Raw genomic sequence first — 18,468 nt, forward strand, 5'->3', positions numbered from 1 at the left:
CGGTTGCGAATGGTCCTCGCTGATACCCCAGGAGCAACAGTGTCCCTAATTTGCTGGGAAGTGGCGGTGCGGTCCCCTACGGCACTGCGTACGATCCTACGGTCTTGGCGTGCATCCGTGCGTCGCTGCGGTCCGGTCCCAGGTCGACGGGCACGTGCACCTTCCGCCGACCACTGGCGACGACATCGATGTACTGTGGAGACTTCACGCCCCACGTGTTGAGCAATTCGGCGGTACGTCCACCCGGCCTCCCGCATGCCCACTATACGCCCTCGCTCAAAGTCCGTCAACTGCACATACGGTTCACGTCCACGCTGTCGCGGCATGCTACCAATGTTAAAGACTGCGATGGAGATCCGTATGCCACGGCAAACTGGCTGACACTGAGGGCGGCGGTGCACAAATGCTGCGCAGCTAGCGCCATTCGACGGCCAACACCGCGGTTCCTGGTGTGTCCGCTGTGCCGTGCGTGTGATCATTGCTTGTACAACCCTCTCGCAGTGTCCGAAGCAAGAATGGTGGGTCTGACACACCGGTGTCAGTCCTCCTGAAGAAGGTGGTGGAACCCAGCTGCAGTAAAGTAGGGTGCCGCTTTCCGCGCGAGGTGGCTGGAACGCCGCAGCGGTGGTGGTTGGGAGGCAACATTGGACTTGGCAAGTGGCATGGGGACGTCTGCGTCGTCCATATGGGGCGGCATCGAAGAGGAGCCGGGAAGTGGGTTCAGGGGAAGGTCCTAGAGCTGTCCCGGGTCTGGAGTATGCGGCGGCGCGGGACTAGCAGTGAGCGTCTTGTGGCTGTCTCCAGGAAGATCAGCCACCAACTGAGGAGAAGGCATCAACATGAGCCTCACGGAAGGGACTGGCGATGGGAGAGAGAGAGAGGAGCTGACGTTTGGGGCTGCGGCTGTTCGAGGAAACGAGGACGCAGTTGGTTGCAGTGACGGGAAACCACCCTGTCGTCCAGACGTACATCGAACCGTTGTCAACCACAGGCTAGATAACGACCCCTGGAAGCCAGCTGTGCCAGGGCCCGAAACCGTAAGCCCAAAACTTGAAGCCAGATGAATATTGGGAAGCGCCTGGCAGGAGGAGGTGGAGGAAGAGGGTACGAGGCTGGCGACCATGGAGCTGTTCGGCAGGACTCTTGTCACCCATCGGCGTAGCCCTGTAGGTACTGAGAAATATTGTGAGAACTTCTTCTGGGAAATGGTCCTCCGTGTACTTCTTCATCTGAGTTTTAAAAGTGCAAACAAGGCGCTCTGCCTCTCCATTGGATTGAGAATGGATAATATGGGGAAAGAGGCGATGGATCCCATTATGGTGACACAATTTGGCGAACTCTTGACTGCGAAATTGCGGGCCGTTTCTGATACCATGGTGATCAGAAGGCCTTCAATGGTAAATTTATTTGACAGGGATAAGATGGTATTCTCTATGGTGCTAGAGGTGCATGGGATATTGAAAGGGGCCGGCCGCGGTGGTCTCGCGGTTCTAGGCGCGCAGTCCGGAACCGTGTAACTGCTACGGTCGCAGGTTCGAATCCTGCCTCGGGCATGGATGTGTGTGATGTCCTTAGGCTAGTTAGGTTTAAGTAGTTCTAAGTTCTAGGGGATTGTTGACCACAGCAGTTGAGTCCCATAGTGCTCAGAGCCATTTGAACCATTTTGATAATGAAAGAGAAATGGGAGTAGGCATCCATGATGAGTAACCTGTAAGGTCCGAGGAAGGAACTTGCTAAAACGACATGGATGCGCTCCCACACAGGGGATGCAGCTGGCCAGGATAGGATGGACCGGCACAGTGCGGGAAGGGCCTGGGTACACTGCTGACAACCCCTAATCATGTGCACCATGTCTGCTAACATGCTTACACGGAAGACAGGGCGATGTTTTCGTCCAGGCCATACCCCAGTGACCTTGATGTAAGATTTGGAGAATCCTAGACCCCAGGGAAGTTGGTACAATGACTCGTGGAGTGGCATCATTTTCCTCATGGAGGAGCACCCCATTGATGGTCACCAGTTAGTGGAAATCAGGTGGAGAAAAAGAATCGGAGGTCAGCCTGTATGCGAGGCTGAGGAAGCATTGGCCAGTCATGGAGAAAATAGTGGCACACTAGCTGGAGGAGTGGATTGGTGGTCATCGTTATGGCTACCCTCGGAGCTGTGACTGGGAATGCAGCCAACGCATCCTGTATGTCGTCATCGTCCTGAAAAGTTAGGAGGTCTGACAAACTGAATGCCAAATCCTAGCTGGAGGGGAGCCGAGACAAGGCATCGTCGTAGGCATTCTGGGAGATGGGCCAGAAATGGATGGTGTACGTAAAACGTGAAAGGAATAATGCACATCGCTGCAGGAGGTGGGAAGTCTTCTTGGGTAACTATGCTGGCGGAGAAAATAAGGCCACGAGGGTCTTACAGTCAGTGATTAACCGAAAAGACCTACTGTAAAGGTACGGAAGGAATTTGGTATTGGCAAACACGATGGCTAGGGCCTCCTTCCCAATTTCAGAATATTTACATTGTGCCTCGGTAAGGGTTTTAGATATGTACAAAACCACGCGTTCCGATTCATAAGGTAGATAGTGCGAAAGGACAGCTCCAACACCATAGTCTGGGCGTCCATAGCCAAGAGGAGAGGAAGAGAGGAGTTACGCAGCATGAGACACTCCACAGAGTGCAAATTCCACTTTAAGGTTTGGAAATCCGATTCACAAGCAGGGGACCATTGAAAATTCATGTCCTTTCGGCAAAGGTGATGGAGGGGCGCCGCAATGTTTATGGCGGAGCGAATGAACTTTCGATATTAAGCAATTTTACCCAGGAAAGACCGTAATTGGTGGACACCGCGCGGATGAGGGAGGACCATTACAGCGGCGATGTGGGAGGAGGTAGGCGATATGTCATCGCAGCAAATTATGTGACCCATGTAGGAAATAGCAGGTTGAAAAAAGGAGCATTTAGCAAACTTGAATCTTAGGCCAGCAGTTAGCAGGCGCAAGAACAAATATTGCAGATGGCTGAGATGTTCATCCGCTGTACTGCCGGTGGCAACGATATCATCGAGGTAGTTTATACATCCTGGCACATGCTGCAAGAGCTGTTCTACATAACGCTGAAAGATGGCCAGTGCACTAGCGATGCCATACATGAGGCGGCTCAACCGGAACAGATCAAACGACGTGTTGACGGCGGCAAAGTGAGTACAAGGTTCATGTAATTTGGAGGTAGGCCTTGGCTAGACCGATCTTTGAAAAAAATTGAAAATTGTCCCCCTGTGAGCTTGGAGAACAGGTCCTGGGGACGCGGGAAAGGATTGTCTTCAATGTGTAGCTGAGGGTTAAGTGTAGCCTTGAAGTCGCCACAAACTCGAAGACACCCATCTGGTCTCTTGAGGACGAGCAACGGTGTCGCCCAAGGACTGTGACGAACCAGAGTGAGGACTCCCTCCATGGTGAGATGGCCCATTTCTTGTTGAAGAGGCTGCAGGTGGGTGCAGGGAACCAGCGGGGCCTGGAAGTACTTTGGGAGGGCAGACAGTTTCAGCAGGAATGATGCACGAAAATCTTGAGCACAGCCGACTCCCGGTGAGATGACGTCCTGGAATTCCAAGCACAAAGTTCAAATGCCAGGAACTGAACCTGGCAGGACACCAGATGTCGAAGCCAAAAGCACAGAAGGCATCCAACCCAAAGAGATCCACTGTGGCTGCATTGTTGACCACAACGAAGGTAATTTCCTGGCGAATCAAATAACACAAGATGGAAGCCATGAACTGACCCACGAGGGCGATCGCCCACTTATTATAAGTAAGGAGGCGACAAGGTGTGGGCGCCAGGGGGGCTCTCCAATCTTCCCATAAGAGGAACAGTTGATCAGTGAGACCGCTGCTCCGTCTGCATCTGCAGCGGCCGACCGTTGCCCTGAACGTCGATCATCAGCTTGGAAGATCCCAAAGACGGCACCTGGTTCACATCCGTTGGTATAGGCCCCCGACAGTAATGGGCCTTAAGAGGAGGGAGCTGCTGAGATTGGCAGACCAAACTGACATGTCTGTTATTGCACAATACACCTACCTGTCAGGACAGTCTACCTGTGCACGGTTCTTAAAGCATCCGGGGCAGGTCAGCACCTGGAGGTCTGGTGGCGCTGTTGAGGGTGCAGGGGCCTCTGTGGACTGACGGTCTGCGCCGGACCCGCGAAGCTGCCTGAAGGTGCAAATTCCAACATAGGGCGGCTGACCTGACGACGCTGTGCAGGACAGGATGGCCTGTGCTGGTCATCGGAATGGACAACAGCAGCGTCTTAGACCTCCTCTAGTGACGCGACGGGCTCCGGGGTGTTGTAGTCAAAGAGGGCCGCCACTTTCACCGAGGTTTGCAAACGCTTGTCGGCCGCCGTAGAGACTTCATACTTAAATGCTAGATCGATGATCTGGTCCAGAGTAGGATCGTCGAGTATGAGGGCGTCGCGCCGGAAAGCCGCATCCGGGGCGCCTTGGATGAGGTGGACCATCTCGTCCGCGTAGGATCTTTTGGAGACTCGTGTGTTGAAGTGACATATCCAGCTGAGACCTTGCAGTTCCACTGCCCACTGGCGATATGATTTGCAGCCTTCTTGCGACACTGGTAAGATTCGACACAGGCAGCCAACACATGCAACTCTTGTTGATAGTAAGCTGCAGGGACCTCACAAATCTGGGAGAAAGTCAAAGGATCCAGAGGTGGAGGTTGGAGTTTCGTCAAGAGAACATACACTTTGGACTGGTTCCAGGACAGAGCAGCCTCCTGGACAATCTGGTGCATTTGAAAATGCTGCTGGAGCCGCTTCTCGTATATTTCCCAGTCTTCAGCATCCTTGTTGAAAGTGGAAAATGGCGGGGGCAGCGGAACCGGGCGGGTTTGCTAGAGTTCGGTAAGTAAACGTTCCTGAGTACCTGCGCAGGATTAGCCGAGCGGTCTAGGCGCTGCAGTCGTGGACTGTGCGGCTGATTCCGGCGGAGGGTCGAGTCCTCCCTCGGGCATGGGTGTGTGTGTATGTCCTTAGGATAATTTAGATTAAGTAGTGTGTAAGCTTAGGGACTGATGACCTTAGCAGTTAAGTCCCATAAGATTTCACACACATTTGAACATTTTTTTCCTGAGTACCCTTACAGTTCTTCCAACATTGTAGAAACCATTCTAGTAAGCCATGCACTCCTTGGACCAGCTGCTGTAGGACAACTTCCACCATGAGAAAGACACGCGCAGGCACCAACTCGTCGCCACTTGTGTTGTGGATGACAATTCGCAATTTTTCGCAATACAACTTTTATTGATGTAAGGCAACAAGGTTGATGACTGAACATACAAACGAAAGGTAACAATAACGAAACAAGTCGCCTAATTGAGGCAAACAAAATTTGACGTCTTATCTTCCACAAAGGTTCGCGGTAACACTCTTACACACTAGTAACAGTCCAATTCCGAGACGATGCCGTAATCTTCGACGATTGCAGTACACGAGGTTGGCATCCGGCGTGAACTGAACTTCGGGCCTGGTTCTAGCCCCTAAATAGCTGTCTCCAACCAATCAGATCTCGGCGTAGTGATACTGCAGGCCGTGGCGCGAGCTCCCCCTGCAGGAAGTAGTGCTCGGAATGTCTGTTTCCATTAACTTGTGTGTAAATAGCCGGTGTTTACCATGGTGCTTTTGGGTCCGCCAATGGGAATAGGCAACGTCGTTCTCTGTGGTGTTACCGGCCGCGGTGGTCTAGCGGTTCTAGGCGCTCAGTCCGGAACCGCGCGACTGCTACGGTCGCAGTTTCGAATTCTGCCTCGGGCATGGATGTATATGATGTCCTTAGGTTAATTAGGTTTAAGTAGTTCTACGTTCTAGGTGACTGATGGACACAGATGTTAAGTCCCATAGTCCTCAGAGCCATCTGAACCCATGTTGAACTCTGTGGTGTTATATAGGTTGCCGGCCCTCTGGGGCTACCTTAGCTCCGGTATAACACATGTCCACCTGCATTGCGAATAGGGTGATGCTATGACACAAGCCTACTAAGTCCAAGGCCTAAAGTACATTTTTAGCTGTCAGTATTTTAGATTATGCGTGTAACGTGGACATACATACACACCGACGATATAACAAAAATAAATGTGAAAGGTGTTTTTCATTTAGAAAATCCGAAGGTTACGTTTTCAACCACATAACGCTAACGGTAATTCACACATTTCTTCGATCAGATAGTTATGAATTTTCCGGAAGATACTGTGTCTCAAGAACGAGGGCTTGCTGAAATGTAAAGTCTCCGAATTTTTAACTGTTCTTAGCACTGGTTGACGTATTATTTTCACGCACTTAGCTTGGCCGACTTTCCCGCTTCGATGGAAGCTGCAACCCTCAGAATTGTTTCTTGTAACGTTGTGGTGTGTAACGCTGTTTTGTGTATGTGCGAAAAATCCTCAGAAAATTGTTAATATCAATTCGAAGATTACGTCCACACATGGAGCACCATTTTCTTAAGTATGACAATGCCAGATAACACACGAGCGCCGCGACATAGGCAACATCTGCACTGTCATCGATCATCCTCCACATAGTCCAGATCTGGCCCCATCCAATTTTTAACCGCTTCCTAAAATTAAAGAATACCTGCTGATAGATGTTGACTCTTACATTACTGGTAAATCTGAGCGCCACTTAAATAATTGGAAAATTTAGAGCTTTCCTTTACCGGTATACAGATTAACTGGCTGTTTTTCAAGGAGTTCTTTGTTAAGCGGGAGAGTGGCCATGTACGTAAAAACTGTATTCCACTTGAGTCCGTAGAAGTACGGCACTGGACAGGTAGTTGAATGTTGTGCGAGAGCAGATGAATTTTGTGAAACTAAACTTCTAATTGTTGTTATTTAGAGGGCCCCTACCACTGACTTCAGAACATTTCTGCTGAAACTAGAGTGGGTTCTTGGTTCACATGACAGGAAGTACAAAACATTAGTTGTATGAGGTGATTTTAGTATTCAGTTTGTGATTATGCAAGAAAAAGTATGTTGGAAGATGTCCGAAATTCATATCATCTGATGCAGATTGTCTTTTTCCCAGCCGGGGAGCAGGGGAACAGTAGCACAGCCGTAGACAATATGTTTATTAATTCTTTATTAGTAGGTGGAAATTCTGTTAGTAAACTGGACAATGGAGTTTCAGACCATGATGCAGAAATTTTAACAGTAAAACGTTTTGGTACTCAAGAATTTTGTATGTAATTACTAATTATGTAGAAAAGCTAATACAACGGCCATAGAGAGGTTTTTAAAACTCGCTAAGGAACAAGAGTGGCAGGATGTTTATCGTGCTGACAACATAGATGACAAATACACTCCTGGAAATTGAAAAAAGAACACCGTGAATTCATTGTCCCAGGAAGGGGAAACTTTATTGACACATTCCTGGGGTCAGATACATCACATGATCACACTGACAGAACCACAGGCACATAGACACAGGCAACAGAGCATGCACAATGTCGGCACTAGTACAGTGTATATCCACCTTTCGCAGCAATGCAGGCTGCTATTCTCCCATGGAGACGATCGTAGAGATGCTGGATGTAGTCCTGTGGAACGGCTTGCCATGCCATTTCCACCTGGCGCCTCAGTTGGACCAGCGTTCGTGCTGGAAGTGCAGACCGCGTGAGACGACGCTTCATCCAGTCCCTAACATGCTCAATGGGGGACAGATCCGGAGATCTTGCTGGCCAGGGTAGTTGACTTACACCTTCTAGAGCACGTTGGGTGGCACGGGATACATGCGGACGTGCATTGTCCTGTTGGAACAGCAAGTTCCCTTGCCGGTCTAGGAATGGTAGAACGATGGGTTCCATGACGGCTTGGATGTACCGTGCACTGTTCAGTGTCCCCTCGACGATCACCAGTGGTGTATGGCCAGTGTAAAAGATCGCTCCCCACACCATGATGCCGGGTGTTGGCCCTGTGTGCCTCGGTCGTATGCAGTCCTGATTGTGGCGCTCACCTGCACGGCGCCAAACACGCATACGACCATCATTGGCACCAAGGCAGAAGCGACTCTCATCGCTGAAGACGACACGTCTCCATTCGTCCCTCCATTCACGCCTGTCGCGACACCACTGGAGGCGGGCTGCACGATGTTGGGGCGTGAGCGGAAGACGGCCTAACGGTGTGCGGGACCGCAGCCCAGCTTCATGGAGACGGTTGCGAATGGTCCTCGCCGATACCCCAGGAGCAACAGTGTCCCTAATTTGCTGGGAAGTAGCGGTGCGGTCCCCTAAGGCACTGCGTAGGATCCAACGGTCTTGGCGTGCATCCGTGAGTCGCTGCGGTCCGGTCCCAGGTCGACGGGCACGTGCACCTTCCGCCGACCACTGGCGACAACATCGATGTACTGTGGAGACCTCACGCCCCACGTGTTGAGCAATTCGGCGGTACGTCCACCCGGCCTCCCGCATGCCCACTATATGCCCTCGCTCAAAGTCCGTCAACTGCACATACGGTTCACGTCCACGCTGTCGCGGCATGCTACCAGTGTTAAAGACTGCGATGGAGCTCCGTATGCCACGGCAAACTGGCTGACACTGACGGCGGCGGTGCACAAATGCTGCGCAGCTAGCGCCATTCGACGGCCAACACCGCGGTTCCTGGTGTGTCCGCTGTGCCGTGCGTGTGATCATTGCTTGTACAGCCCTCTCGCAGTGTCCGGAGCAAGTATGGTGGGTCTGACACACCGGTGTCAATGTGTTCTTTTTTCCATTTCCAGGAGTGTATAATGCTTTTCCTTACACATTCTCATACTCTTCGAAAATTACTTTCTATTAGAAAGTTCTGAATAGGGCACTAGCAGTAAAAGGCCGCCTGGGCGACTCACTAGTCGTTTGAGAATATCGTGTAGAACGAAATGCTAATTATATCAAAACGTTGGAATTAGTCACAATTGAGCTACAGTACAATATTAGACATTATTGGAAGATGCTTAAAAACGTTATTAGGAAGGAAAAGAGTACGTGGTACGGAAATCTAATTCACAGGATAAAACTAGGCCATATGGTCACTCTTGAAGGAATTCTCTGGTCAGTAGCACAAGGTCGAAGGTATGGAGTCAGTTCGTAGTAAAAATGTTTGTCTTCCTGATAAGTCAAATAAATCCACAGAATATAACAATCACTTTCTGAGTATTGCTGGTGGATTAAATAAAAACTTAGTTTCTACAGGGAGTTATATAACTCTCTTGGAAAATGTCATTCTGAGAGTGATGTCGGAAATACTCTTCTGTGATACTGACAAGGAGACGACTGAGTCAATAATTAAATCAATGAAGACTCAGGACTCTCATGTATACGGTGGAGTACCTAGCACAATATTAAAGTACTGTGATGCAGGTTTTAGCCCTGTACTTAGCTATATCTGTAAGTTTTCCTTTAATAATTCTCAGTTTCCTGAATGACTGAAGTACTCAGTAGTAAAGCCGCGTTACAAGTAGCGATAAATGAATAATGTAGACAATTTTAGACCTATTTCTATGCCATTAATGTTTGCTAAAGTCATTGAAACGCCTGTGTATATAAAGATAACGTATCATTTTATTTCACCTAATTTGCTATCAAACGCACAGTTCGGTTTTAGAAGTGGCTTAACAAATGAAAATGCTATATTCTCCTTCCCTTTGAATCACTGGATGAATTAAACAAAAGCTTTTGAATGCTAGACAACTTCTTTCGATTTAAGTGAGGCGTTAGAATGTGTTAATCACAAAATAGGGCTCCATAAACTGGAAAACTGGGAGTAGATAGCAATTAGTTCACCTCTTACTTTAACAGCAGACAGCAAAAGGTCCGTCTCCGCAGTATTCAGAATGGCTATGATGTTAGGTCTGAGTGGGGTACGTTTAAAGCGGGATGTTCCAGGCATCAGTGCTGGGCCACTCCTGTCCCTTATTTATGTAAATGATATGCTTAGTAGTGAAAGGTATTGTGTGCAACGTTGGCACTATTTCAAATAGTGCAGTTCAAGACATAAGTTCATGGTTTGTAGAAAAAAAAACTAAGGATAAATCACAGTGAGACACAGGTTTTAGAAATCAACTAATCCCGACGTTTTAATTTCGCAGAATGGGACTGTGATTAGCGAAATTGAATAGTTCAAATTTGTAGGTGTTCAGGTAGACAGTAAACTGTCGTGGAAAGCTCACTTTCAGGATCTTGTTCAAAGATTTTTACTATTCGAACGGTAACTAAAGTAAATGATAGTTTGACACGAAAATTAGTATACTTTGCATATATTCATTCGCTTATGACGGATGTTATTATGTTTCGGGGTAACTCTTCCCATTCTGAAAGGATTTTTCTGCCTCAGAAACGGGTTGTTCGGGCAATAAATGGTATAAGATCGAGGACCTCTTGGCGACCCCTGTTCATTACTCTGACATAGCGCTCTCTTATTTCTTGTTAATAATATCAGCTTCTTCTCCAGAATTAACAGCTTTCACTCGGTTAATATCAGGCAGAAATACAGTCTGCATTTGGATCGCACTTCCTTAACTCTTGTGCAGAAAGGCCCGCAATACACTGCTGCATTCATTTTCAATAAGCTACAACAACAGTTCCCCCCCCCCTCCCGCATGAACCATGGACCTTGCCATTGGTGGGGAGGCTTGCGTGCCTCAACGACACAGGTAGCCGTATCGTAAGTGCAATCACAACGGAGGGGTTCCTCTTGAGAGGCCAGACAAACATGTGGTTCCTGAAGAGGGGCAGCAGCCTTTTCAGTAGTTGCAGGGGCAACAGTCTGGATGGTTGACTGATCTGGCCTTGTAACACTAACCACAACGACCTTGCTGTGCTGGTACTGCAAACGGCTGAAAGCAAGGGGAAACTACAAACGTAATTTTTCCCGATGGCATGCAGCTTTACTGAATGATTAAATGATGATGGCGTCCTCTTGGGTAAAATATTCCGGATGCAAAATAATCCCCCATTTGGATCTCCGGGTGGGGATTACTCAGGAGTACGTCGTTATCAGGAGAAAGAAAACTGGCGTTCTACGGATCGGAGCGTGGAATATCAGATCCCTTAATCGGGTAGGTAGGATAGAAAATTTAAAAAGGGAAATGGATAGGTTAATGTTAGATATAGTCGGAATCGGTAAAGTTCGGTGGTAGGAGGAACAAGACTTTTGGTCAGGTGAGTACAGGGTCATAAATACAAAATCATACGGGGGTAATGCCGGAGTAGGTTTAATAATGAATAAAAAAATAGGAGTGCGGATAAGCTACTACAATCAGCCTAGTTGACGCATTATTGTGGCCAAGATAGACAGAAAGCACACACCTGCTACAGTAGTACAAGTTTATATGCCAACTAGCTCTGCAGATGATGAAGAAATTGATGAAATGTATGATGAGATAAAAGAAATTATTCGGGTAGTGGAGGGAGACGAAAATTTAATATTCATGGGTGACTGGAATTCGACAGTAGGAAAAGTAAGAGAAGGAAACGTAGTAGGCGAATATGGATTGGGCTAAGAAAGGAAAGAGGAAGCCGCCTGGTAGAATTTTGCACAGAGCATAACTTAATCATAGCTAACACATGGTTCAAGAATCATGAAAGAGGGTTGTATACATGGAAGAAGCCTGGAGATACTGACAGGTTTCAGATAGATTATATAATGGTAATACACAGATTTAGGATCCAGGTTTTAAATTGTAAGACTTTTCCAGGGGCAGATGTGGACTCTGACCACAATCTATTGGTTATGAACTGCAGATTAAAACTGAAGAAACAGAAAAAATCTGGGAATTAAAGTAGATGGGACCTGGATAAACTGAAAGAACAAGAGGTTGTACAGAGTTTCATGGAGAGCATAAGGGAACAATTCACAGGAATGGGGGAAAGAAGTACAGTAGAAGAAGAGTGGGTAGCTTTGAGGAATGAAATAGTGAAGGCAGCAGAGGATCAAGTAGGTAAAAAGACGAGGGCTAGTAGAAATCCTTGGGTAACAGAAGAGATACTGAAATTAATTGATGAAAGGAGAAAATACAAAAATGCAGCAAGTGAAGCAGGCAAAAAGGAATACAAACGTCTCAAAAGTGAGATCGAAAGGAAGTGCAAAATGGCTAAGCAGAGATGGCTAGAGGACAAATGTAAGTATTTAGTTGCTTATCTCACCAGGCGTAAGATAGATACTACCTACAGGAAAATTAAAGAGACCTTTGGACAAAAGAGAACCACTTGCATGAATATCAAGAGCTCAGATGGAAACCCAGTTCTAAGCAAAGAAGGGAAGGCAGAGAGGTGGAAGGGATATGTAGAGGGTCTATGCAGGGGCGATGTTCTTGGGACCAATATCATGGAAATGGAAGCGTATGTAGATGAATATGAAATGGGAGATATGATATTGCGTGAAGAGTTTAACAGAGCATTGAAAGACCTAAGTCGAAACAAGGCCCCGGGAGTAGACAACATTCCATTAGAACTACTGACAGCCTTGGGAGAGCCAGTCTTGACAAAAATCTACCATCTGGTGAGCAAGATGTATGAGACAGGCGACATTCCCTCAGACTTCCAGAAGAATAGAATAATTCCAATCCCAAAGAAAGCAGGTGTTGACAGATGTGAAAATTACCGAACTATCAGTTTAATAAGTCACAGCTGCTAAATACTGACGCGAAATCCTATAGACGAATGGAAAAACTGGTAGAAGCCGACCTCGGGGAAGATCAGTTTGGATTCCGTAGAAATTTTCGAACACGTGAGGCAATACTGACCTTACGACTTATCTTAGAAAAAAGATTAAGGAAAGGCAATCCTACGTTTCTAGTATTTGTAGACTTACAGAAAGCTTTTCACAATGTTGACTGGAATACTCTCTTTCATATTCTAAAGGTGGCAGGGGTAAAATACAGGGTGCGAAAGGCTATTTACAATTTGTACAGAAGCCAGATGGCAGTTATGAGAGTCGAGGGACATGAAAGGGAAGCAGTGGTTGGGAAGGGAGTGAGACAGGGTTGTAGCCTCACCCAATGCTATTCAATCTGTATATTGAGCAAGCAGTAAAGGAAACAAAAGATAAGTTCGGAGTAGGTATTAAATTACATGGAGAGGAAATAAAAACTTTGAGGTTCGCCGATGACATTGTAATTCTGTCAGAAACTGCAAAGGACTTGGAAGAGCAGTTGAACGCAATCGACAGTGTCTTGAAAGGAGGGTATAAGATGAACATCAACAAAAGCAAAACAAGGATAATGGAATGTAGTCGAATTAAGTCGGGTGATGCTGAGGGAATTAGATTAGGAAATGAGACACGTAAAGTGGTAAAGGGAGTTTTGCTATTTGGGGAGCAAAATAACTGATGATGGTCGAAGTAGAGAGGATATAAAATGTAGACTGGCAATGGCAAGGAAAGCGTGTCTGAAGAAGAGAAATTTGTTAACATCGAGTATAGATTTAAGTGTCAGGAAGTCGTTTCTGAAAGTATTTGTATGGAGTGTAGCCATGTATGGAAGTGAAACATGGGCGATAAATAGTTTGGACCAGAAGAGAATAGAAGCTATCGAAATGTGGTGCTACAGAAGAATGCTGAAGATTAGATGGGTAGATCACATAACTAATGAGGAGGTGTGGAATATAATCGGGGAGAAGAGGAGTTTGTGGCACAACTTGACTAGAAGAAGGGATCGGTTGGTAGGACATGTTCTGAAGCATCAAGGTATCACCAATTTAGTACTGGAGGACAGCGTGGAGGGTAAAAATCGTAGAGGGAGACCCAGAGATGAGTACACTAAGCAGATTCAGAAGGATGTAGGCTGCAGTAGGTACTGGGAGGTGAAGAAGCTTGCACAGGATAGAGTAGCATGGAGAGCTGCATCAAACCAGTCTCAGGGCTGAAGACCACAACAACAAACAACAAGAGTTAAGAAATCTTAGCAGTGATCTACGCGCTGTGAAATCGACAGTGAATAGTCTCCTCATGGGTGACTCCTTCTATTCTGCCGAGGAATTCATTGAGGAATTAAGTTGATAACTGCATTATATCGTTGATTGAGTTTAATTAAACTTATGACTTGGCTTTTTTGGGTTCATAAACATATTATTTTATCTGTTATTGCTTTTGTGTTTTAATTTCATGTACTGACGCGTTCCATGACTTGGAGGTTTGTTCCTACGGACTAGACGTGTGAAATAAAAATGACATAACCTAGATGACTCCACTTCGATAGTGGGAAGCAGTGCAAGCAGAGGTGATATTGTGGCTCCGTGAACAAAGTTCAACATTCTGTTGTGACGGTATCAACAAATTGATCGCTCGTTGGGAGAAAAGTGTTTGTCCCCAGGGTGACTATGTTGGGAAACGAACTGTAGACATGAAGAATATATATACAGAATCTTAACTGTGTTTGCTGTCTTTGAAAAGCTTTCTGAGTTTTCACATAAGAAATTCGGGGGCACTACTTTTCAGCACGACCTTGTATGGTTTTGGAACAAAAATATGTTACCGTGAGTGACACCTGGGTTAGCCACGTAGTTTACTCCTATTCAGCAAGCATTAACTGCATCCGGCAGAGAGAAACTCAAAAGAAGAAGGATGGATCATTATCATCGTTGTGATGTCCCCTTTTCCAGGAAAAGGTATACTGTCCCTCATCCTGGCAGTCAAATATTGTGCGACTTTATCGCTCGCCATTTACGGTAAAAATCCAGTAAATGGCTTCTCTGTCCTCTGGTTTTTAACTGTCTAGGTTCAGTGCGACATATCACAGCACCAGAGATCCTGAGTGACGTGTCTTATGGAATCAGGCAAATGATATATTTGTCATGAGTCAGTGATATTGCTGTTCTCGATTACAGCTTCCGTACTCGACTGCCTACAGATATATTTCTGGATATAGACAAATAACAGTCCAATACACGAAACCGCAATGCCATCAACACTGCTGTATACAAAACGAGCTTTCACCGCACTCCAGTTTATAAACCACACCTACTGACTAGCCGGCAACTAACAACTTCTGGGAGAATTATCGAGGGTTCCTTTGAAGCCTTTGTGTGTGTGTGTGTGTGTGTGTGTGTGTGTGTGTGCGCGTGTGTGTTTGTGTTTTTCTTTTGTGTGTTTCTATGAACATAGGAGGAAGATAATGTTCCTCAGAGATTTGAGTCTTGGGCACCGTGCCGCACCAAGAGTGGATCGTGCAAATCGTCGGCGCTAATCAAAGTAAAGGGCATTAAGAATCCTAGGCAAGTGTGGCCGTCTGCATAAACCGTCATTTTATATTTACTTTGAACTAATGTTTCCCTCAGGCAGTACATTTTTACATCATAAAGACGTCTTCTGGGAACAACAATTTTAATACGAAAAATAGTATTAATGTTATTTGAGGGTCTAATAGAGACAATGTGCGTAAATAATATTGACTTTTTCTTGAGTCATCATTCTTTTGACTTGTTCCGGTTTCCTCTCCTGTGCCAAAATCTTCAAGACGGAATAGCAATTTCAGCCTACGTCCTCAATTGTTTGCTGTATGTATTCCAATCTCTGATGTCCTCTACAGGTTTTACGTCCTATTGCTCCCACTGGCACCATAGAAGTTATATCCTGACTTTTTAACAGATGTGATGCCACCCCGTCCCTTTTTCCTGTCAATATTATTGGTATATTCCTGTCCTCGCCGACCCCACGAAGAACCTCTTCATTCCTTACTTTACAAGTCCACCTAATTTTCAGCATTCTCCTTTACCACTACGTCTTAAACGCTTCGATCGTCTTCTTTTCCGTTTCCTACAGTCAATGTTTCACTGCCATACAATTCTGTCCTCCAAACGTGGATTCTCAGAAATTTCATCCTGAGATTGAGGTCTGTATTTGTTACTATGGCTATGCCATTTTTGCTAATGCTAGTTTGCTTTTTATGTCCTCTTTGCTCCCTCCGTCATTAGTTATTTTACTGCCGAGGTAGCAGAGCTCCTTAACATCATCTACTTGCTGATCACCAATCCTGGTGTTAGGTTTTTTTGATATTCTCATCTACACTAAATCACCAATTCCGATGTTAAGCTCCTCGCTGTTCTCATTTCCGCTAGTTCTCCTTACTTTCGTCTTTCTTCGATTTCCTCTCAATCCGTAATTGGTACTCATTAGACTGTTCATTCCATTCAGCAGGCCTTGTAATTCTTCTTCACTGTGGCTGAGGATAGAAATGTCATCAGCGTATATTATCACTGATATCCTTTCATATTGAGTGTCTAACTCCGCTCTAGAAACTTCCTTTTATTTCCGTCATTGTGTCTTCGATATACAGATTGAACTATAGGCGAAAAGACTGTACCCCTACCTCACGCACTTTTTAATCCGACCAATTCGCTCGTCGTCTTCTACTCTTATTTTTCTCTGTTGGTACTTGTACGTATTGTATATTACTCGTTATTTTCCTAAAGCTGACTCCTGTTTTCCTCGTAATTTCGAACATCTTGCATGATTTGACACTGTCGAAGATTTTCTCCGGGTCGACAAATCCCATGAACTTGTCTTGACTTTCCATCAGTTGTGCTTACATTTTCCACCGATGTGTCAGAACTGCCTCTCTGGTGCTATTTTCTTTCTTAAAGCAAAGCTGATCGTCATCTAACACATCCTCAATACTTTTTCCATTCTTCTGTACATTATTCTTGTTAGCAGCTTGGATGCTCGAGCTGTTAAGCTGACTGTGCCAGAGTTCTCACACGTGTGAACTCTTTCAATCTTCGTATCGTGTGGATAATGGTTTTCCGAAAGCCAGATGGTATTGCGCGAGACTCGTACATTCCACACACCTACATGAATAGCTGGTTTGCTGCTCCTCCCAGCAATGATACGAGAAATTCTGATGTAATGTTATGTATCCCTTCTGCCTTTTTCGAACTTACGTCTTCCAAAGCTCTTTTAAATTCTGATCATAATACTGGGTCACCTATCTCTTCTGTCGTTTTCTCTTGGATTCACTGAGGGCTATTTTCACTGCTGCTGGTTCAGTCGTTCGGACCATGCCTTGATTTCCGATTGCTTCACATTTTTCATGCAGCCATTACATCTTATCTTCCTTGCACTTATTATTTATTTCAGTCCAAAATGACTTGTGTGTCTGTTTCCTAAGTTTCCATGAACGCATTTGTACTTCCTTTTTTCACCAATCAACTGAAGTATTCCTTGTCTTACCCATAGTTTCTTCACAATTACCCTATTTGCACCTACGGTTTTCCTTCCAACTTCTGTGATTTCCCTTTTTAGAACTGTCCATTTCCCTTCAACAGAATTGCCTATTGAGCTGTCCCTTATCACCGTGTCAATAGAACATCAAGTACGTCTCTTGATTCCTTTGTACTTCTATATATCTCTGCCAGACCATGGTGTTATCTAACAGAAATCTTTCCGTATGTCCCGTCGTCTTGCAAGTATACCTCCACCTCTTCTGATTCTTGAACAGAGTATTCGCTGGTACTACCTGACATTTATTACATAACTCAATTCATATTTGTCCTCTCTCATTCCTAGCACCAAGCCCATATTCTCCCGTAATCCTTTCCTCCACACAATCCCCTGCAATCCCTTACAACTATGAGATTTTCATCTCCTTTCACGTGCTGTATTACACTTTCAACTTCGTCGCATCTTTTTTCTAAGTCTTCATATTCGACCTCTGATGTTGTCATGTATACCTGAGTTATCGTTGTTGGTTTGCTGTCGGTTCTGATGAGAACGACCTTATCACTAAACCATTGATATTAAAGCACTTTCTCGCCGAATTTCCTATTCATGACGAATCCTACTCCCGTTATATCATTTTCTGTTAATGCAGGTATTAATCTCCACTCATTTGTCGAGAAATCCTCGTCTTCTCGGCAGTTCACTGACCACCGCTATATCCGCCTTAGAATTCCCCTTTTCAGACTTACTAGCTTCCCTACGGCATTCAAACTTCTATCTTTTCTACGCCCCGACTCGTAGAACGTTACCTTTTACTTGGTTATCGACTTTTGTTTTATTATGTTATTCTTGAGTTTCTCCCGGCGTATTTGATAATCAAAATATCCACGGGTGTACTGCCGGTCTACAGTGTCCAACGGACACAATATTTCGGCAATCATACATGTCGCCATCATCAGGTTAACTGACGGACTGAGCTCCTGTGAACGTGCCGGCACAGAGATCCGTACGCTATGGCTGCTGGAACTAGGTTCAGTCGCGGCGGTGGCCGATTTAAATACCCTCCGACCGCGGCACGCTCCCTCCGCTGTGCGCGCCCCGCGCCACGGTCGCGCGGTGGAACAGATTGCGACGGAGTCTGCGATGACGCCGGTGTGATGGCTCTGTCCGCCGTGGTCGTCACAACTATACGTTTGCTCGATTTACTCTTGATTAACTCAATCGCTGGTTCCCAAGCCTTGCTAAGATTATAGCCACAGTCACGGTTTGTGAGGTCGTCATT

This window comes from Schistocerca americana, chromosome 3, assembly GCF_021461395.2.
Source record: "Schistocerca americana isolate TAMUIC-IGC-003095 chromosome 3, iqSchAmer2.1, whole genome shotgun sequence".
In the NCBI taxonomy this organism is placed as follows: Eukaryota; Metazoa; Arthropoda; class Insecta; order Orthoptera; family Acrididae; genus Schistocerca; species Schistocerca americana.